Source organism: Crocuta crocuta, unplaced genomic scaffold, assembly GCF_008692635.1.
Source record: "Crocuta crocuta isolate KB4526 unplaced genomic scaffold, BGI_CrCroc_1.0 scaffold39, whole genome shotgun sequence".
NCBI lineage: Eukaryota > Metazoa > Chordata > Mammalia > Carnivora > Hyaenidae > Crocuta > Crocuta crocuta.
In genome coordinates, this window is record NW_027533334.1 from 5,111,197 (window position 1) to 5,134,533 (window position 23,337).

Consider the following 23,337-nt stretch of genomic DNA (forward strand, 5'->3'; position numbering starts at 1 on the left):
TCCCAAGGCCCCTGACCCTGGTCTTCTCAGTTTTGAGGGTCCCAATGGGAAGTGGAGTCTGGGGAGAGGGGTGGTCAGAAGGGGCTGGGAGAATCTGAGGGGGAGCCAGCCTCAGGGAGCCCCAATAGGGGGCGCCCCCAAAACCTCAGACGCCCCTAACCTGCGGCCTCAGCCCAGATATCGGCACCAAGGCCTCATCTCCTAGAGCAGCCCCAGGACAGTCTTTGCTTAGACCGCAACGCTCCCGAGAGTGGGCGCAAAGCCCAGCCCCTGCGGGAGCCTCTGTTCCCAGCGGCCTAGTGCCCTCTGCGTGCCACCCGGGATGACGTACTCGGGTACCCGCCTCGCGCCCTCCCCACTGCGCCCCGGAACTAAGCGCCTGTGGCTGCCACATCTGCACCTTGACTTCTGGCTACAGCTGGAGCGCCGTAACTCAGTGGTCTAGGCCTCTGACCTTGATCTCTGTCTCTCCTCCCTAGTCCAGAGCCTGGACTCCCCACACTAAAGCAGGCAGCCGCCCAGTCAGGCCTGAGGAGCCAAACCCAGGGGCTGGTCCCCCGTGGAACCCTGGGCAGGACTGACCTGGCCCTTGGGCTGCTGGCCTGTAGGGACAGCCTCTTGACTTGGAGGCAGGGCTGAAATCTGGGATAGTTTCTTTTCCTTTTTTTTCTTCCTTCCCTCCTTCCTTCCTTTCTTATCCTTTCTTTCTTTCCCTCTTTATGTTTCTTCCTTTCTTTCCTTCTTTCCCCCCTTCCTTCTTTCCTTCCTTCTTCCTTCATTCCTTTCTTTCCCTCTCTTTCTTTCTTTTCTTCCTTCCTTCCTTCCTTCCTTCTTTCTTTCTTTCTTTCTTTCTTTCTTTCTTTCTTTCTTTCTTTCTTTCTTTCTTTCTTTCTTTCTTCTCCTCCTTCCTTCCTTCTTTCCTCCTTCCCTGTGCTTCAGAAATACCAGAATTAATAACAATATTTTTTATTCTGGTTGGCCAAAAAAAAAAAAAAAAAACCCTCCATGGTTGGAAGTCAATAGATAATACCTAATGTGGATAGATGAAGAAATGGCAGTATTTATTACTGAGACATACAGAGGTGGATACGAAGGGAAAGAGTTCAGCAGGGCTGCCTTGAGAGACCAGAATCCAGGGAGCAGAGCGGATCTCAGGAAACAGCTATATTTCATAAGCCTTTTTAGTATTATTAGATGTTTTAAGCTAAATCCATTTCTTTGGCACAAATAAAAAAATACATGTTATGAAAATACTATGTGGGTCGTACGAATCATGTCCGCCACCCAGAGGCAGCCGGTGACTGCCAGATTTCACCCACTAAACTACCAAGTTTCTGGTGAAATAAAGCAGGTGGGTGGGTGCAGGAATCTCCTGAGAAGGGGACCAGGACCCCTAGCCTGTTTCCTTTCCAAGGCCAGGAAGCATGATGACTACATTCAGAAGTAGAATCAGACCAGAGGGCTTCCAATCCCAGCTCTCCCGCCTGTTAGCTCCAGGACCCCGATCAAACTACTTAACCTTTCTGTACTGCATTTTCTCATCAACTCTCAGAGGTATGACTTGAGAAATAATTAAGTTGATACATGTAACATACTGAGACTACTACCCGTGGCCCAGTAAGTATAGCAACATTTTAAGGTTCAAAATTAATAAGCCATTCCTGGTGGGCTCCTGTGATCCCAGTGCCAGTGGGCTGGAAGAGATACCCGGAGTTTCTAACATGGAAGCCTCAGCAGGAGGGGGACCATCAGGCTGATGTCTTGGGTGCAATCCGCAGCTTCTCCTGGGCACCTTACCTACTTGCCGTCAGCAGTCTCCCCTGCCCCAGCTTCTAGCACTATGGGGGCCCCTCGGAGTGGGGGTGGGGTATATAGGGTGTACATAAGTTGGGGTGCCTGGGTGGCTTAGTCAGTTAACCCTTCGACTTTGGCTCAGGTCCTGATCTCATGATTCGTGAGTTTGAGCCCCACATGGGGCTCTGTGCTGACAGCTCAGAGCCTGGAGCCTGCTTCACATTCTGTGTCTCCCTCTCCCTCTTGTGCTGTCTCTCTCTTTCTCTCTCTCAAAAATAAATAAACATTAAAAATTTTTTAAATAACAATTTAAAAAGCGTATACATAAGAACCCTTCAACCACCTCCCATCAAAACCTGAACGTTTAGTGACCAATGAAGAATACACTTTGGTTTTCAACAGTGACTCTGAAGCACCGCAGGAGCGGAAAGGGCAAGACGATGGAGGCTCCCTGGCCCCATTTCACAGTACTATTCCCCCGACTCTGTTGTACCCCAGGACCGAAACCTCAACCCAAGTCAGCTGCAAGATTCTTGAACTTAATGAAGAGACAAGACCCTGCGAGAGAGAGAGAGAGAGGAGCGAGGCAGTTTGAGGGGAGGGAGAAGGCAGGGAGGTACTGAAGTGTTTAATTTCAATATTAAAAGAAATGTTTTATTTGTAAACACAGCTTAAGAAGTAGGAAGAGTTCTGTGCATGTGGGTGTGCATGTGCGCGTGAGCACACGTGCACGTGAGCCTGGGTGTGTCAATGTGGAGAGAGAGAAAGACAGAGACAAGAGAAGAGGAAAGGAGGAGGAGAAGGATGGTGGGGGAGGGGAAAGAGCAGGGAGTAGAGTAGAGTTCTCTTCGGGAAGAGAAGGATGGGAGAGAGAAAAGGAAAGGTGGTGAACGGGGGGTAAGGAGGACAGAAATGGTACTTGAAGGTTGAGACTCCCTCAAACCTAAGCACCGCCCTCACCCCTGCACCCAACGTCCTTCTCCTTAAACATCTCCAGTTAACAAGTCTCTACCTTACAAAACAGTTCTTTCCACTGCTAGGAAGTTCTCACTATTAGGAAACTTTGACTCTGTGACAGTCACTCAAGTGTACCCTGCAGACCTCCAGCAGCGGAGAGAGAGCTGACAGGGATCAGCTGCTGCTGAAGCCAGGCCTCCTGCAAACAACACGCTGCCAATGACTGAGCTCAGCCCAGGGGCTAAAGCAGGTTCAGAACTCCTCTGACAGCAGAGGTCAAGAACTCCTAAGGCTCTGAGGAACCTTCCATAGACTGCTGGGCAGGTAAGAGGCTTCCACCCAGTGCTTCCCTCTCTCCCACATTCAGGGTCACACTCGCCCCCGGCCTGGGCCTCTCCCAGCCTTACCCAGTGCCCTCCCTACAGCTCCTCACAGGACCCTGGGGTAAAGCAGTCCCTTCATAAAGTCCTTGCTTATTTAATCTCATCTTAGTGACAGCTTATTGGAGGCTCTGAATTAACTTATACACAAACTGAGCCAAAACCTTTCAGATATTTTATCTGATGTGAGACAAAAAGTCCCCTTTTACATTTTATAACAGTTCTATCTACATGAACCACTGCCCAACTCTTTTTTCCTGTGGCCCCATTTTTTCTAGTCGAATTATCCATAACGGCAATGATGAGCTGTCGTGTGTGTGTGTGTGTGTGTGTGTGTGTGTGTGTGTGTGTGTGTCAGAGTGGGGCTGGGGTGAACGTAATGGTAGGAGAGGTAAAATCTGAGTAACAAAAAAAGAGTGAGAAAAAAAGAGTGAGAAGACATACCACTGATAAAAAGAGATCAGAGGGGCGCCTGGGTGGCTTAGTCGGTTAAGCGTCCGACTTTGGCTTGGGTCATGATCTCGCGGTTCGTGGGTTCGAGCCCTGCGTCGGGCTCTGTGCTGACTGCCAGCTCAGAGCCTGGAGCCTGTTTCAGAGTCTGTCACTCCCTCTCTCTGACCCTCCCCTGCTCACGCTGTCTCTCTCTCTCTCCTAGAAATAAATAAAACATTTTAAAAAAAGAGATCAGAAACTGATGATTTCCTGGAAAATATAAATGCTAAAACTTGGCTTTGGATAGAAAGCCTGCATAGACAATGGAAGCATACAGGAAATTGAAAGGTTACTCAAGGACCTTCACCAGGCACAGGCAACCTTCAAGGAATAGATCATTCCAACATTGTTGAATTATTGCAGAGCATAGTAAGATATGGCAAGTTTCCGAACTCATTCTAATCAGCTAGCATAACATGGATATCAAAACGCAAAAGACAGCATGCACGCACGTGCGCACGCGCGCACACACACACACACACACACACACACACACACACAGGAAACAAGAGAACAGGATCAGTTACGACGTCAATGATTAATGATAGCTGACATTTACTGAGTATTTACCTGTACCGTGTACTTATATACTTCATCCCAATGCTAGGAGGCAAGATCTCTTACTATTAATTCCTGTTTTATGGAGGAGAAACTGAGGCATGGAACAATTAAGTAACTTCCCCATATCACAAAGGTCACAATTCCAGTAAGTACTGGGACTGAGGTGAATACAGCTATAAAATCCTCAAAGTAATATTAATGAACTGAATCTATCAATATGTTTTTATGCTGTGACCACACAAGGCTTATCCCAGGAATACAAGACTGTTCCAAAAAAAATTAGGAAATTTATTGATGGATATCAGTATAGTAAGAGAATACCCTTCATATGAAAAGAAACCTACAGTAGCATCATGCTTAAAAATGACACATTAAAACCATTTCCTTTTCAGAATGTCATCTGCTACCATACTTTTCAACATCATACTTTACATCCTGAGCAATGTAATATAAGAGAAAGATTTAAGAAAGCAGAAATACTGAAAAGGGGAAAAAATAATCATTATTTGTAGCTAACATAAGACAATTTGAGACTCAGAGAGAGAAGAGGAGATGGATGGATAGATAGTTATTAGAATAGAGATGAATGGATAGATAGTTATTAGAATAGAGGAGTTCAGTTGGGCAGTCAGGTACAAGAGCACATAAAACCAAGAGCTTTTCAATGTTTTTTAATGTTCACGTATTTTTGAGAGACAGAGAGACAAAGTGGGAGCTGGGAAGGGGCAGAGATAGAGGGAGACATAGAGTCTGAAGCAGGCTCCAGGCTCTGAGCTGTCAGCGCAGAGCCCGACACGGGGCTAAGGCTCACAAACTGTGAGATCATGACCTGAGCTGAAGTTGGATGCTTAAGCCACTGAGCCACCCAGGCGCCCCAAAACCAAGAGCCTTTCAAAGACTAGATAATATTTAATGCTGAAACCCTAAAGGCATTAGATGAGGACGTACACTCTCACACCTATTAGTATTAGCTAACATTGTTCTATAGTGATAGATTGATGCACTTAGAAATGAGAGTGAAATAAACTGGAAGAGACGAATAAATATTATTTGCACACAATATGACCTCATGACTGATACCCAAAAGAATGCGGGAAACAACTGCTACAATCAAAAGGCAATAAAGTAAGGTAGCTAGATACAAAATAACACTTAAAAATCAATGCCTTTCCTTTATAAAAACAACCAGCTAAAACATGTGAAGAAAAGACTCCACTTAAAATAGTACCAAAAAGATAATACTCTTTTGAGAAAACTTAAACGTTTTTTAAATGTTTATTTACTGGAAAGTGCAAGCAGGTGAGGGGCAGAGAGACAAGGGGACAGAGGATCTGAAGCAGTCTCTGTGCTGAAAGCAGAGTCTAATGAGGGACTCGAACTCACAAACTGCAAGTTCATGACCTGAGCTGAAGTCGGTCCCTAACCAACTGAACCATCAGGTGCCCCAGAAAACTTATTTTTAAAATAAAGATGCAAGATCTATGATCTTTGATGAGAAACATCAAAGAAATAAATGAGGCAAGACGTACACTGCTCTGAGATAGGAAGATACAATATTAACAATATTAATAAAATTAATTAAAAATAATAAGTTACAAAATTAATAAAAATTAATTTAGAAAAGTAATAAACTAGCAACTCTATACCAAAGGTATCCATAAAATTCAGTGTACTCCCTTCCTTCTTCCCCAACTCCAAATCAGGATTTCTTGAAAACTACAGCAGCTGATTCTGAAGTTTATATGAAAATGAAAAAAAAAAAAAAGGAAAAAATAACCAGGAAGATATTTTAAAAGAAGAGCAGGGAGATGGCACAGCCCTTTTAGATATGAAAACATTTTATAAAGATAAATGAAAAAATAGGTGCATAGTTGTTTCTGAAGCATAAATGGATCGATCAATGGAAAGGAATGAAGAATTAAGAAACAGTCCCAATATGAGGCATCTGAGTGGCTCAGTCAGTTGGGCGGCTGACTTTGGCTCAGGTCATGATCTCACACTTTATGGGTTCAGGTCCCACATTGGGCTCCGTGCTGAGAACACAGAGCCTGGAACTTGCTTTGGATTCTGTGTCCCCTTCTCTCTCTGCCCCTCCCCCACTCACCGCCTGTCTTTCTATGTCTCCCAAAAATGAATGAAAATGTTAAATAATTTTATAAAAGAAACAGTCCCAATACACATAAATATTTAATATATGATAAAATCTGATTTCAAAAAGCAGGGGAAGTATATGTTATTCAATAAGTGGTGTTGGCACAATAAAGTGGCCATCTGGAAAAACAATTAAGAACCTACTTCACTTCTTCATCAGGTAAATTCCAGATGGAGCAAAGCTTTCAGTGGCAATGTGAAATCACACAGTATAGAATGTGGAATAAAATTTGGGAGAAATTAGTGTTGGGGAAGGGGTTGTTTGTAACTTTAGAATAGAGAAAGCCTTCTTAAGCAAGGCATGAAAACAGATAAAGTCAGCTATATAAAAATTAAAAATCTCTGCAGAGACAAAAACACAACATAGTTCAAAGACTCATGATGAACTGGTAAACAGGCTAATCTCTCAGTACATACATAGCTCTTAAAATTCATCAGGAAAAGACCAAGAACACCATGTGTTCTAGCAGTCTCACTTCTGGGTATATATCCAAGAGAATGAACACCAGGATCTCCAAGAAATATCTTCACTTCACTGCTTATCAAGTCACCATTCACAATCGCCAAGATAGCCAAATAACCAAGTGTCCATTAACCGAGGAATGGATAAAGAAAAATGTGGTGTGTACTTAACAAGGGAATATTACTTCACCTTAAAAAACAGAAAACCTGCCACTTGCAACAAGAGGGATAAACCTGGAGGACATTATGCTAAGTGAAATAAGCCAGATACAGACAGAAAGACAAATACTCCATGACTTATATGAGCTGTCTAAAGTAACCAAACTCATAGAAGGAGAGAATACAGTATTGGATACCAGCAGCTGGGGAGAGGGGGAAATGGGGAGTTGTTATGCAACGGGCTTAAAGTTTCAGTTATACTAGATGAATAGATTCTAGAGATCTGCTATACAACATAGTCCCTGTAGTTAACAATACACTATTATGCACTTCAAAATTTGTTAAGAAGGTAAATCTGGTGTGTGCTTAACATACACACACACACACACACACACACACACACACACACAGGGGACACAGGAAACTCTGGGAGGTGTTAGATATATCTATTACCTTGATTATGGTGATAGTATCACGGATGCTTACGTATTTCCAAACTCACTGAACTGTACATGAAGATATGTGCAAAATACGTCACATCAAATATATGCAATTCTTTGTGCATTAATATATGCAATTCTTTGTGCATTAACCATACCTCAACAAAACCATCTTTTAAAAAAAGGAAATAGAATAATAGGCAAAGAAAATGAACAGTCCACAGGGGAAAAAATAAATAAAAATGGTTTTTAGATATATGAAGAGAATTAAAGAAATGTAAAGTAAGAGAATAGATACAATTTTCCTACTAGCAAAAAATTTGAAGACTAATAAGATCCATTGGTTGAGGGTAGGCAGAAATGGGTATGTTCAAATATTATTGATTAGAATATTAGCTAAAGTAGCATTTTTGAGGAACAATCTAAGATTTCAACATGCTTAGCCTTTACCCCACTTCTATGAATTTATCCTTTAGCCACACATATATTCATACTGTAGAATATTGTACAACCATTAAAAAAGAAGGTGTTCTGTATTATTGACATGAAAAATCAAAATCATACAATAACATGTAGAAAATCAGTTATGTAGAAAAAAATGAAAAGCTTTAAAACTCTCAAATACATACATATTCATATGTAATATATAATACCTAGAAACACATCTAGAATGCTATCCATCAAGCTGTCAAAATTTTGTTGAAAATGGCAGGACAGAACTACAGAAGGTGTATTTGTCTTTTTCCTCCCTAAATGTATAGTTACCATGTAATGAAATTTTTAAAAAATACTCACATATTTTAATCCAGTAAATTCCATTTATAGAAGAATTGATCTAAAGATCTTGAAAGGTTTTATGTCTGAGAATTTTTATGAAAGTATGATTTTATAGCAGTGAGAACTATGGCAACACCCTACACATAACCTAAGTTTAAGTCAATGAGATCAAATCCACAGTAATGTTCTGTAGCCATTAAAATATTTAGAAAAAAAATAATAAAATCATGAACAAATGCTTACAGGGTTAGACTGGAAATAAGAGAAAAATATGCAATATGACCAATTACTTAAAGATTGCTCTTCAATGACATAGTGCTTTAGAGTTTTCATGGGGGAAGGCCACCACTCACTATGTGCCCCTGCAAATGGTAGACTTCCTAATCCAAACAATTCTTAAAGGTATAGCTTCAAGGAAAATTTTAAACAACCTGAGAAAGTATAGCATGGATCACATGAAATCCTAGATAATCAAAGAATATATTTAAAATGCATCCTAGGGGCGCCTGGGTGGCTCAGTTGGTTAAGCGTCCAACTTCAGCTCAGGTCATGATCTCAAGGTTGGTGGGTTTAAGCCCCACGTGTTGCTCTGTGCTGACAGCTAGCTCAGAGCCTGGAGCCTATTTTAAATTTTTTAATGTCTTTTTATTTATTTCTGAGAGAGAGAGAGAGACAGCATGAGCAGGGGAGGGACAGAGAGAGAGGGAGACACAGAATCTGAAACAGGCTCCAGGGTCTGAGCTAGCTGTCAGCACANTCAGGTCATGATCTCACAGTTTATGAGTTCAAGCCCCACATCAGGCTCTGAGCTGACAGCCTGAAGCCTGCTTGGGATTCTCTGTATCCTCTCTCTCTCTCTCTCTCTCTCTCTCTTTCTCTCTCTCTCTCTATGCCTCTCCTCCACTTACAATCTCTCTCTCTCAATCTCTGAAAAATAAACATTTTTAAAAATTAAAATAAAATAATGAATTCTACCTTCAACTGGAATTAATATTTTTCCTTAATCAGTGGCCAAACAAATCAAGCTGAATTTTTCTTTTCATGTCTTCTGTTAGGTGTTTAGGGGTAAAAAAGTTATATATCCAAAAGACTAACCATAAGAAGATTGAAGAAAACAAGCCTCAATAATTCACAAACCAGACTATGAGTTCCTTATTAATGCAGCTGGTTATAATGCCACCAACAAGTTTAAAATAAATTTTTAATTGTCCTAGATGTTTTAATTTTGTATCTTGGTTTAGAAACATACCAAATCACTTCCATAAATTACCAGTTTCTACAGATGTTACCTTTAACACTACAAGCTACATGCACATGACAGAGAACACAAACATGTTATAACCCCATAGCTCTAGAAGAGTTTTTTAAATAAAAGTTTAATTACAGAGCCCAAGAGATTTCTTTGAAAAGTGACTCCATTTTAAATAGCCCTACTATTTAGATAAACAATCAAAGTGTTTCTTAAACCGCTAATAATAGCCCCCCCCAAAAAATGTAAATGGTTAAAAGCCTGATCAAACCAAAGCCTGAGAAATGAAGAACAGTGAGAGGGACTTTTCAAATCAAAATAAACCAGAAAATGTGAAGACTTGCAATATTTTGTCTTATTTTCGACCTTCCTGCCTCCAACGTTCCCACAACTAATTACCTCCAAAATAGAAAGTAAATGTGCATTTTTTCCCCCTAAATTACTTTTTTTTCCTAATTATATTGTTTAAGTTTCTCAGACCTTAAACCAGCAGTCTGTTTCATCTTTGTGGCCTCAGCACTGGCGTGGTGCCCAGTTCTGTGCCTGGCCTATAAGCCCTCAATAAATCACAAGGTGGAGTAGATGTGTGTGGAGACCACTTATTTGTTGTTTGAATATATTCCTGTACTCAGTCACCATCAGTCAGCTTGGGGATTGAGGCTCCTGATCCCTTGATGCAGTCCCCTGCACTCATGGCCTTTGATTAGGGAGACAGAGCACACACCTGGTCACTGCTTTTGTTGCTGAGGGATGGGGGCTGTGAATTAGGGACGGTTCTCAGGCCCAATGGCTGGTACTGAGACTAGAGACCAAGGCTGGGCCCTCTGCTAACTGACTCTTCTTACTGACACCGAACTCTTTATAAAACCCCAACAAGAGCTTTTAAGATATTAAAATACTATGTATATTAAAATCAAAACATAAAGCTCTCCTGAGACAGAAAAGACAATTTGAGTAAGTGGAAAGAATCGCAGTCCCAAATAACTTACCATTTTTACCCTACCAAAGTGGCAACGACTAAAAAGAGAATCATATGCATTGTTGGGGAAGGAACTTGGAATCTGGCTCCCTCACATACACTGTTGGTGGGAGGGTTAATAAGAAGAGAATGTCTGGATGGCATTTTGGAAACATGAACCAAAATGTCTTTAAAAACAACATACCTTTGTGCAGGAATGCCTATTCATTAGAACATATTTTAAGGACATAACTAAGAAGTGTGTGAAGATTTAGCTCTAAGGGTAATCATTCAAATATTGGCTTTTAATAGTAAAAAACTGAGAAAAAAACCTAAATGTATGACAATATGGAACTGGTTAATTTGGTCATTCCCATTCCATGCAAAACCATGGGGCCCTTAAGAATATTTATCATAGAAAGCTATCCATGATCAATATTAATTTAAAAGATGAGTTATTAAACAGTATGTAAATTACTATCTCATCTCTGTATACATAGCATATTTGTATGTACATACATAGAAAAGACAGTAAAAATATAGATGTCAAAGTGTAAGCAGCGTTAGCATCTCTGAGTGGTAGTTTTTTTTTTTTTTTGGTTTTTTGTTTTTTAAGAGAGTGAGCAAGAGGAGCAAAGGGAAAGAGAGAGAATCTCAAGTAGGCTCCATGATCAGCACTGAGCCAGACATGGGACTTGATCCCACTAACCCGGAATCATGACCTGAGCCAAAATCGAGTCAGACGCTCAACTGACTGCGCCATCCAAGTGCCCCACTGAGTGGTAGATTTGAAAGCAATTGTATACTAGTGATTTTACAATTAATTATGAATTAATTACCTTACCAAGGGTTTTTTTTCCCCTCAAGGGTCATTCAAATAACCTTAAAACTAAGGCTAGAACAAAGGAAAAATTTTTAACAAGTTCCTAAAGATTAATCTTAAACTTCCAAATCATGATTTGAAAGCCATGAAACTACTCGCACACATACAGGAGTTGTGTTATTTAACATCAAAAAACATAAAGTTCTGAGGGCACCTGGGTGCCATCCGACTTCAGCTCGGGTCACAATCTCGTGGTTTGTGAGTTTGAGCCCTGCATCGGGCTCTGTGCTGACAGCTCAGAGACTGGAGCCTGCTTCAGATTCTGTGCCTCCCTCTCTCTCTGCCCCTCCCCTGCTCACACTCTGTCTGTTTCTCTCCCTTAAAAATAAATCAACATTAAAAAAAGCTTTTTTTAAATGTAAAGCTCTGAACATTGTTTACATCGTGAAATTGAATGACAAACTAGAAGTTGAGATGTTAGCCACAATTTTGATAAAAGGATTAATCATTGTGTGTAAAGAGCCCTCACAAATCAATAATAAAAATGTCAGCATCATAGTTTTTTTCTTTAATGAGTGAAAAATAAGAAGAGGGCCCTGATAACCCATATGGTGCATTTGTACAGATGTGGAAGGTGCCCTTTCCCCTGGCAGAGGCCAAGGGGCATAGCTGGATCTCAGCCCCAAGGTCCCCTCGTCCAGGACACAACAACTTAGCTATGAGTAGCTAAGGAGCCAGATTGTCAATAAAAAGAAATATAAAGGACCAATAAACATCTGAGAAAATGTTAACTTCCTTAATTACCAAACTGACAATTAAAACAAAAATACCCTTTTATTTCATCTTTCACGTTGACAAAAATATTATAATTCTCATTTACTGAGGATATCATGTGCGAAAGATATTCTCTAACAAAAGTGTTACAATCTTTCTAGGAGTTGTTTTCAAATTATGAATCAAGAACCTAAAAAATATTAATGTCTTTTCATTCTTAAACTTCCAGAAACCTATTCTGAAGTAATAACCAGAGATACAAAGATGTATGTAGAAGCATGATTTATAATAATGAAAAAGTAAAATGGCCTAAATAAAAATAGATGGTTGATTTCATCTTTAAGTGTTATGTAGAATACTTAAGAAACAAGTAAAATGCTAATAATATAGCATTAAATGGAAAACCCAGAATGGCATGAATGTTGTAAAAAGGGTAGATAATAATTTGTATATTCTTTTATAACCACATTCATATGCAGGTACTTATTACAAACTGTAAGAAAATATATAGTGTTAGGATCCTGGAATTGTGAGTGATTTTTCTTCTATAACTTTCTCTAGTTTCCAGTTTTTCCTGATGACCATGTATTATGTTCATAATCAGAAAGTCTCCCCCAAAAATGGCTCTTAAAAAAAAAAAACACACGTGTAAATGCAAAAGTGCATTATAAAAGAGTTACAGTGAAAGGCAACTGGGAGATGGACTTGGAAGCAGTTTAGCCAGTCATTCAGAAAGGCTGCAAAACAGTGATTTACAAAATCGTCCAGCCTCTGGTCAGTACAATAAAAATCTCGGAATTATAACCTTTCCATTTCCTCCATATTCGAGGAATATTGGTACAACAACAAAATCTAGTTAGTCCTGAAAGCTCTGAGTGGCATGCAGTTTCATCTGGCCAAGCACGGGTATGCTGCAATAGAAAAACTTGCAACTTGTAATTAAATATATCCCAGGTATCTACCACACAGGTATTTCATTGTTTAGGAAGGATCAGGAAGACAAAAAAAAGCGTATGGGTCTTTTAAATGAGGAAAGAGAAAAACAATCACTACCCCAGTCTATTTCAACTTCAGGGTACTAGAAGTGATCAATGAATCATGTACCAAGATTTGTGGGCAAATTCAAAAAGCAAATTTGTGGTTTCATGTGGCTGAACAGAATACAAACCACACCGGTTAGGCTGTTTACTAAAATTGACAACAAATACAGAATAAAAAGAAAAACTTCGCTCATCTCTCCCGTAAGCCCTGTAAGAATATGTTGCTTTTATTTAGACTTTGAATATTCAAAGAATATAACGACTTTTGAAAATGTAAGATAGAGTATTTGAGACCTGATGAATTTCTGCACACTAAGAAGGAACATATAGGTGAGGGGAAACCAGGTAGGTCTGGGAGAGAAAGAGGCAATTGCAAATTTCACTTTTGAATCCACCCACAACCAAAAGGTACACCTACCATGAGTTTCTGCTTCAAACTCTTGTGTGGATTCCTACTGCCAAACATTGCTTTAGTTTGCTCGTATTTACAGAGTTCATGTCCATTAAAAAAAAAAAAAAAAAACTCCCTCCACCCCCGACCTTTTCTTATCCCCCTTTGACATAAGTTTGGCAACTTCAGTGATTCGGTAAAGCCATCTTCTCCCTCAAGTTTGTATCGTGTACTTTTTGTTTCCTACTGTGGATGATCTTGGATATGTTGATAAGCAAATAATTTCATATGTTCTACAAAGACTCCATTACAGAGCCTGCAGGAAATCCAGTGATGGGATGTCACACAGCTTAACTAACAGACTCGTGCGCGCGCATCTGGCGTGTTCTATGTACCAGCTTGTAGAAGCAAGTATATGAGTCACACGCTCGGCCCTCCAGGGAAAATGCAGGTCTACGTTACAGAAAAAAAAATAAATTGTTGTTAAAAAATAATAGAAACTCAAACTTGCCGACGACTGCTTTTCATTTTTAAAAGAAGTCGTATTCTGGGCTCTCCCTATGACTCCTACAGCTTAAAAACAACTGGACTCACCATCAAGCCTCTCCTAAGAACACTCAGGCGGAGTGTGAGGCCAGACTCCTCCTCTACAAGAGAATTTTCTCAAAGGGAACCCACTGCCTACAGCCTACTGACTGGAAGGAGTTTCTCTCCTTCTTAGTCATTCCCGAGCTTCAAGGTATCAGGGTTGGAAACTCCTACACCCATTTGTTCTATTTTGAAAAAATAGCTGGAATCCAATAATTGGGCAAATCCAAAAATATGAGGCTGTTGAGACATAAACCCCACAACGCTACAGGTGAGGGAGGCATAGCAGGAGTTGAGTGCATGGAGAGAGGCAGGGACTTCTTGGAGGTATCAGTTAAACGCTACCAGGAACAAGCAAGCAGGTGGGCTTTTCTATTGTACAGACTATGGAAGCGTTGTTTTCAAATGTCTCCCTGGTGGAATGCTACTTTAAAATATAACCTTTAAATTGTTCTCTTTTATCACAAAAGCAGTACAAGCTCACTAAAGCAAACTGGAAAGACAAGTAAGAGACAGAAGTATCTATAACTGGTCCAGAGACCAAACCACTGTTAACCGTTTATGCAGTTACTGTTATTATTATTGATGCTTTATCTTCTCTGCCTATAAACTTTCTAATACAATATGTCATGAACATTTTCTCCTGCCATTCAATACTTTTCCTAATAGGATTTATTATGCTTGTAGAGTATCCCACCATCTCACTGAGCACAATTTACTAAACCAATCCTTTGGAGCTGGGCACTTGAGTGTTTTTCTGATGTTTCGCTTTCAAAAATAATGCTACAATTAAAAGCCTTGAGTATTTCTTTAAGACAGATCCCTACAACTGGAATCCAGGTGTGCTATCAACAAGTATGCCCAATTCAACCAGTTTTTACCAAACTTCCTTCCAGAAAGTTTGTAATACTGTATAATCCTCCTAGAAATGTATTTTCCTCAAATTCAGTTTTTTATAACTTATGTGCATTATCTGCTCATGTTCTTTGACCATATTTCTATTGAAGCATCTGTCCTTTATTAAAATGCTTTCAAAGATATGTAAGAAACCCATATTTTTAAAAGGAGACACCACTCCAAAGCAGGTAAAAAAAAAAAAAAAAAAAAAATCATGGTCTGCAGAAGAAGAAAAATGTATGTAAAGGATCTTGTCACCCAGAAAAAGTCCTCCAACATGAAAACCTTCCAAGGGCTACAATCCATTATCCATTTTGTCCTGGTTAGCAGTTACTGATTTCTGAGAAAATTGACTTCAGAGACCTTAAATCTTATATATCACACAATAGGATACCGGAGAAGGAGATTTTATTCTAGACCTAAATGAATGGTCATTATATGCCTGATGTGAAATAATACATTATCTTATAATCAAAGTGAAACTACAGATACTATTCTTATCCTTGTAATATTTAATACCTTTTCTGAACACTTGCTAAACTACTGGGTTGGTAATATTGTCTGGAAATGGGTGTCCCTGAATTATATTTTATTAAAAGGAAAAAAAGTAGGGAAGAGAAGAGAAAGGAAGAAGAAAGGAGAAGGGGACCGGGGATGGGGAGGAGGAGAAAGAGGGAGGAACAGGGTAAGAGAAAGGGGAGGGAGAGAAGAAGTTCTCTCGATTTGCCTAAGGTTCTCAGCTTACTACATTTTACTCAGTGTTCCATGTGTTCTGATACGGCCTCACTCTCACTCCTACCTTCCCAGAGTAACCCACTTCCTAGATTCTCTCTGGAAGGAGTTCTCAGAGTACCTACCAGCCCTTTTTATCTGATTTTCTTGTACCTTTTATCTACCAGCCCAGTGGAGCTGTGTGAGGGTCCTCTAGGTTAGCCATTGATTTTACTTCCTAGCTGCCCTTCTGAATTCCACGTGTCCCTCTGAATTTCCCCCACCTGCCAGAAGTCTTTTTCCTTGTCATTTTAGTCAGACCACCTTTTACTCTGATAAAGGGGTGAGGGTGGCTTTGGAGTAGAAGCAGGTCCCATTGTGCTCAGTACTTTCCTATCTTGCTAACTAACACCCATGGCTGTTTCTGTGTTGCCACCAGCCCAGACCCCTCTGAAGGGAGAAAATGAGACTTGGAATGTTGCAGCAGGTGATTAACCTCAGAGATCATGTATTTCAACTTTATTTTACAGATGAAAACTAATGAAAAAAGAATTCTTGGATCTTATGTTAATTATCTTATTGGCAATTCAGGAAAGAGGCAAAGAAGAGTTAGCTTTGTTCCTTGCTTCTTCAAAAAGTTAGATCCAAGAAGTACATAAAGCAGTTATTTTATGGGGCTCACTGAACTGAGAACTAAAAACAATGACTTGGGGTGAGTGTGGGAAGGAAGGTCCATTCTAACTCACATTAATGCTATCAGAATCTTAAACAGGCATTTCATATATTCATGTTCCTATTTTAAAAAGTAAATAAGCAATGCCTCTGCTGTTCCCAGTCTCCCTTCCCCCCAAAAGCCAGCATATTGTTTTCAAATTAATCAAAATGTCAAATTTTCAACCCATACTTACAACCTCAACATGTAACACAGCAGAAAGAGTGTATGGCACTTTTCTTCTTACACTGAACGTTTAGTCCAAATCCTATCTTGGTTACTCACATGCCCTATGTGATCTCTACAGCTCTCCCTAGCTCTAGGATTCCAGGTATCAATTCCCCAGAAGGATTAAATAAGCACATGCCATCCCTCACTAAACCTCAGCTGGGCAGCGCAGCAACTTTCCTTCTACTAAGAAAATGCTGGCAACTCTAACACTTAGACTCTAACCATTCTAAAGAATAGTTTCTTCCTGCTCTCTTTCTCTTCCTCACTTGACTCCATTCTTCACTTCATTTGCTTTTTCTAAAACTCCAACCTGAATTCATAGACCTTAAAAAACAAGACTGTGGTGAAGGGGGTATGGGGGGTGAGCTATAGTTGTACATCCAGTGTTCAGATGAAAGGTGAGCGCCAAAGTAAAGAGAAACAGCAAGCAAATCTTGCTTTCTTTTTCTACTCTGGAGGGCGTCTGCATTCACACTTGTAAAGGAAGCATTTCCTTGGGAGTGAATGTGAAGTCAGATCACTTTAAAAGTGCTCCCCAGAAAGTTCATTGCCATGTTCATTACAAAGTAAAATAAGGCTCTTCATTCGCTGCAAGCAGTGATTGCTTTCCACTGAATGCCCATTCAAATGCATGAACAATCTCCATAACCCTACTTATTGCTGAAAAGTACATTGAAAGCCCTTGAAATGTACCAGCTTTTCCAGCAGTCTCTGAAGAACTCTAAAAATGTGTATTTGTATGGTTTTGTATACAGCAATTCTAAACATGCTATTTTTTAATCTTGGTAGTCACCAAAACACATCAAGTTAAACACTTTTTAATCCTCTTCCTACTAAAAATGGGCGGGGTGGGGTGGGGGTTGGGAGGTAGACCCTCAAAGAGATACTTTCTTGTTTCTATCCCATTCAATCCATTATAGTCCAGTCCTTTTTACTATTTGCCATCAAAGACTTACAGCACGAAATACAATTTCCTAGTAACAGATAGATGGACAGATGGATGGATGGATACACAGATTTGAAACAAGGAGCTGGGACTTCTCTAAAGGATGGATATGCAGGGCAGGTGGAGAATAAGGTTAATCTGCACTTTGCGGGCCTCAATTTGAAGACTTGTGAAGCTGTCTGAGGGACTCCCAGCTACATGTTGTTGTTACTGAGCAACCACTAGCTCTCCTAGGCCAAAGCAAAAATTCCTATTCAACCTGTTGCTGCTTGCTAAGGAATTTTTCCTGAACAAGTTTGCCAAACCAATCACTACTCGATTTTAGCTTCGACTTAGTTGTTATAATTGAGCAGGAATCCTTGAATACCTTTTGAAAAGAAGAGAAGGTCCACACCCTGATACGATGCCAGGCCTCATAAGTGAGGACTCTAAGTAATTTAGCATAAGGTTTTTCTTATACTAAGAACAACTCAAAAGTAAACATTTTCCAAGGTTAAACTTAGTTGACTTAAATGAAATAAGGCAACATCATCGCTACTACCATCTTCTTAACTCTTCGCTCAGGTAGAAGGATGGGATGCTGATGTTCAGTGTAAATGTTAAGAAAACGCAGCAAAGTTCACTGACTAAAATAACATCTAAAATCAGATTCATATGTATCTCTCAGCACATAGAAGCTGTTCATGTGTCCATTTCCACCAAGAACTATAAGAGGGGGAAAAAATCAGGAAAGCAGTATCAAGAGACAGATGGAGGAAGAAAGGAAGGGAGGGAGGGAGGGAAGGGGAAAATGTTTGGCTCAGACTAGGGAGAAAACACTCTTTATCCCAACTGTTCATTTTTTAACCAGAAATGTATGCCCAGTTATATCAAAGTCACAAAGAGGAATCAAAGCATTTGCCTAAGTTACCTAAGACTTTTTAAAAAGTAGATTTAGGAGCGCCTGGGTGGCTCAGTTGGTTGAGTGTCCGAATTCAGCTCAGGTCATGATCTCCCAGGTCTTGGGTTTGAGCCCTACATTAGCCTCTGTGCTGACAGCTCAAAGCCTGAAGCCTGCTTTGGATTCTGTGTCTCCCTCTCTCTTTGTCCCTCCCCTGCTCGCACTCTGTCTCTGTCTCTCTCAAAATAAATAAATAAATAAATAAACAAACAAACATTTTTTAAACATTTTTTAAAAGTAAGTTTAAAAACCTAACATCAAAATAATAATCTTGTTTAAATTATCTATAGATTTCAAACAAATACTTCTTGGGTTATTGAGTATTATTGTTTAAGTGTGCCTATGTATGTTTGACTCCACTGACTACTTGTTTATTCTCCTTTTGATTGCAGAGTCTAATAGAAATTGCTAGATACAGCATTTCATCAACTGCTCCAGCACTTACTCTAATCTTCCTTTTTAAAAATTTTTTTTAATGTTTATTATTATTGAGACAGAAACACAGCATGAGTGGGGGAGGGGCAGAGAGAGAGGGAGACACAGAATCCGAAATAGGCTCCAGGCTCCGAGCTGTCAGCACAGAGCCCAACGCGGGGCTCGAGGCTCGAACCCACGAACTGTGAGATCATGACCTGAGCCAAAGTCAGACGCTCAACCGACTAAGCCACCCAGGCGCCCCTACTCTAATCCTCCTTAAATCAGAGAGCCCTGGGCTCATTTGGGTGGCCTGATCTGGTAGTCATTTTAAAACAGGACCTAATTATAGGACAACAGGTCTACTACCATCTTATCAGGTAAACTTAAAGCTACCCTGAGCCCTAGAAATGAAACGGCAACCATCATCCCATTAAATCATTTCACCAGGGAACAACATCAGATTGGAACTTGTTATCTTTGACCTTGTGCTACAGAATAGATTCTAAATTCAATGACTGTCCCTAGAAAAGTGAGCACTAGTTTTAGGTTCCAATGTGAAAGTGCAGAAGGTCAAGTTTGACCTTCTAACTAACTCTAACCTAGCTTGCTGGTGAGCGAGCTCCAGCCTAAAATCTGAGCTTGACACTTTAGCTAGGAGCCTGGCAGAGGCCCACATGGATGACATCACTCCAAATCAGGTCTTTAGCAGCTCTGGAAATTTATGACCTGTCAAAAGGATCCCATTCTTCCAGAAGGGGCAGTTTAGTAAAACAACTAAAGCAAACAAAACTGACAGGAGGCCAAAGATTCATAAACCAAGTTGAAATTACATCAGAAGCTGCTTAAACTGGGTAGCACAAAGAATGTAAAATACAGCTCCCCGGTTTCTTTTCACTGACACAGAGGATGTACACCTGAGAAGGGAGCACATAAACTGAATTTATTCTGTAAAATAATGTTGAGTATTCACTTAAAGATTATTTCACTATCATTAATATACACAAAATGTAACTGGGACAATTTTTAAATTCAGATCTCCTGGCCTCTCTGATTCCATAGCTCGGGGACGGGACCCTGGAATCTGTAGTTTTACCAAATGCCTCAGATGATATTTTTGTAACCAGATGAATTTGGAAAGCAATGATTTAAAGGATTTCTTGGAGATTTCTATTATTAAGCATGGTATACAGAAAGACAAAAGCGTATTTATTAGGCACACATGTAATTCAACTTTTTTTTAAGTCAATCCAAATTCTTATCTTGTCATTTAGCATGTTCTTATTTTTCAATACGTTAACTTTGCCTGTGTATTAGTTTACTTCATTGAAAATACCAAGCTAGTCAAAGCAGACTGGAGGGTCTCACGTCTAAACACAGTGGATACGTCTAGTTCCCTAAGAGATGCAAATTTGCAGAAACTGAATGAGGGCAGGAGGAAGGCAGGAGAGGCAAGCTTTATTTTGTAGGATAACGCCCAAGGATTGAGACAGTGGCTGAAGGATGGTAGGTTACATTAAGGCAGGGTGGGGCAGCAAGCACCATCTGTACTCCATCCCTCTTCTCCTGTTCTAGTTCCCTGGAATCTTCTAGGATGTGTGTACTTACTCATCTCTAAATTAAGGAGCATACAGAAGTTAGTCCATTGTGGGGAAGAGAACACTAGAGCTTAACCATTAGACTGGTGATACTTAGGGAAAGAGATAAGACTGATGCTATTAGCTTATTATTTACTCAGCTCTCCAGTGCCACAACCATTTATAATTGTCTATTTTTAAATATACAGATATCCAGACTATTAAGGAGAGAATTGATTGTGTTAGTTTACTTCATTACCATTATCTCTCTATCTCTCTCATGTACGGCTCCCTTTCTGAATATGCCAAGGACTCTCCCACCTCAGGGCCTTTGCATTTGCTCTTCCATCGACCCGTACTCTTGCCCCCAGTATCTCCAGTGCATCTCATGTGAGAGATCATCCCTGACCACCTTATTTAAAAATCACTCCCATTATTCTTCATCTCTTTGGTCTGCTTTGCTTTCCTTCATATCACTTATCACTCTCTAATGTGTTATGTATTCCTTCTTGACTGTCTGTTTTCCCTCCTACTAGAATGTAACCATGATGAGGGCAAGGACTCTGTTCTATTCGCTAGTGAATTTCAATGCCAAGATCAAGGCCTGGCACTCGAGATACATTTGCTGAATAAATGAATGATTTTTAGTGGTTTGAGGAAGATACGATTCCTTCTTAATGTTTGTGATCTTAAAATACATTTTATATAGCCACGTGGAAAGAAACATGCAGGTATAAAACTAAAGAGTAGAAAGTTAATGAAAATGTTTTCTCCTATTACTATCATCTCGTGTGGTATAACTTTGAGCAATTTCTGTTTCCTTTCTGGAATAATGACCAGACATTTTAAACCACAGAGAATGACTGAAAGTAATTGTCCTAGACAAAAATGAGGTGAGTAGGAAGAAGGATAGCTATACCATGATCTGATAAATACATTATTATATTTTCTTTGTGACTTTTAGGCACTTACCAGGTATCACCTTAATTAAAATTATGTGTGCTCGTGTCTCACCTTCCACAAGAGTGTAAGCCCCTTGAGGATGTGGCTCACCTTGATATATCTCTTTATTCTCTCATAATGCCTATCTGAATGTGTTACAAAAGGTTGGTAATCAGAAAACATTTGTGTAATGAAATGTACCTGTGGATATCAAAATTATGTAATATTATACCCTCTCTGAATATATTTTGCAGCAAAAAAAGAGTCTAAATCTATCATTGCCTTGCTAGAATACACAAGCTTGTTGACAATGATCATAAATCTTCATAAAATTTAAGGAGGAACAGAGAATCTTCAAATATGTACATAGACAAGCTGTCCTAAAAATACTTTGTTTTAATTAGTGATAGCATCAACATTACAGAACATAAAAAGCAGAACGTTTCAATCTGAAAAGTCCACAACCATAAAATAGATGATGCTACTTCAGTTCGGACTTGCTAACTGGAATTGTTGTCCTCTGCTAACCAAAAGATTACCTACAGTTTGATGGGTTTATGGAAAAATATCCAGTGTGTATTCTTCTAGGTTACTTCTAGAAAACCCTTCTCTGTGGATTTCCCATGAAGCTGAGAAAGCTCAAGCTTCGGGGCTCCGCTTGCTCTTGCAGGAAGCCCTGGTAACTTGCTCTCCTGCCCTTTTTATTAGAGCCCACACCCCCACCCCACCTAACACACACAATGGCATATACTTCAGGCCCGAGAAACCCAGACCCACCCCTGCCGGCCCCCCATTAGAATACGAACATTAAGAAAACAAAGGCTAGAGTTCCCAAAATTAATCCCAAGTATCGTTTATTAATTTCAAGCATTTCTCAAAAGCCCAAGCAAAGAGAGGCAATTAGGGCGCAACAGTCTTTTATGGGTGTCGTTCTTATTAGCATTACTTTTCCCAGGATACAAAATTATGTCTTGGAAACTAGATAAAAGCTACTTTCATTAAATATAAGCAATCCCAAATAGTTATTATCCATAAAAATTAAGTAATGCATCGTGCTGCACTTATTTTCATTACTAAATAAATCGTTTGTAGGCGCGAGTTATAACAGGTCAAAATAAAAATCGACCCGTTTTCCATACGAATTCATTTCGAGCCATGTTGCATTACAAAACTAGGCAGTGCAACCAACTGTTAATCGTGTGATTTAATTAAGGAATTAAGTCGTATCCGATTTGCAACCATTTTTGACACGAAGATCAAAACAATCCAAAAAGGTCTGCTGTCATCTCTGGCCTTTGGCTACTTCAGTTTTCAAGCTCGAGTACCGAAAGGCTACAGAGAAAATGTGTGGGGAGGGTGTACTCCTACAATCACACACCTTCCTCTCCCTACCCCCACTCCTACCCTCTTCCAGCGTTTAACACCAGCTCTTCCCCTCTGCTGCGCAGCAAGCAGTCAGCTCTTCGTTGGTGGGTAAATCGGTACTAACATCTGGTAAAGGGTTTTTTTTGGTTTTGTTTTGTTTTGTTGTTTTTTAAGTACGACAGCCTGTGTTGTTCGATACGCCTACTCTACCAGCGGCTCTACTTTGAAGATGGCCCACCCCTCCACCCCTGGACAGGTCCTCTGGGCACACCCGGGGCCCGCTCGGGGTCCGTCAACGTGGGACTGGCNGCGGTCCCGGCCCGGGCGGAGACACCCTCAGGAAGGTCTCCTTGAAGTGGCCACAACACAGAGTAAAGTTACCAAACCGAAAGGTGGCCCGTACGCACTTCCAAGAGGACTCAGCCAGTTCCCAGCCCGGGACGCGCCCGAGAGGGGGAAGGGAGCGTCGCCACTTAATCCCAAGTAAGGCCGCGGGACCCACCTCCGGCTCCCTCCCGCTCCCGCCCTCGGCCCCACCTCCCCCTGCTAAGCACAAAGCCGTCCCGGAGGCAGGGGCCAGGCCTGCGGGAGGCCGCCGGGACGCCA

General features: G+C 40.4%; 2 protein-coding genes across 3 annotated transcripts in view; one reads left to right on the top strand and one right to left on the bottom strand.

Annotated features, from left to right (window-relative positions):
* Window positions 1-23,337, bottom strand: part of GRHL2 (grainyhead like transcription factor 2) — a 165,990-nt gene that overhangs the window by 141,593 nt on the left and 1,060 nt on the right. The window lies entirely within an intron of this gene.
* The window catches only part of ZNF706 (zinc finger protein 706), a 239,429-nt gene continuing 239,141 nt past the window's right edge, over window positions 23,050-23,337 (top strand). The window contains exon 1 of the mRNA XM_077748243.1: window positions 23,050-23,055. The gene's annotated coding sequence lies outside the window, so the exon portion shown is untranslated. The remainder of the gene's footprint in view (window positions 23,056-23,337) is intronic.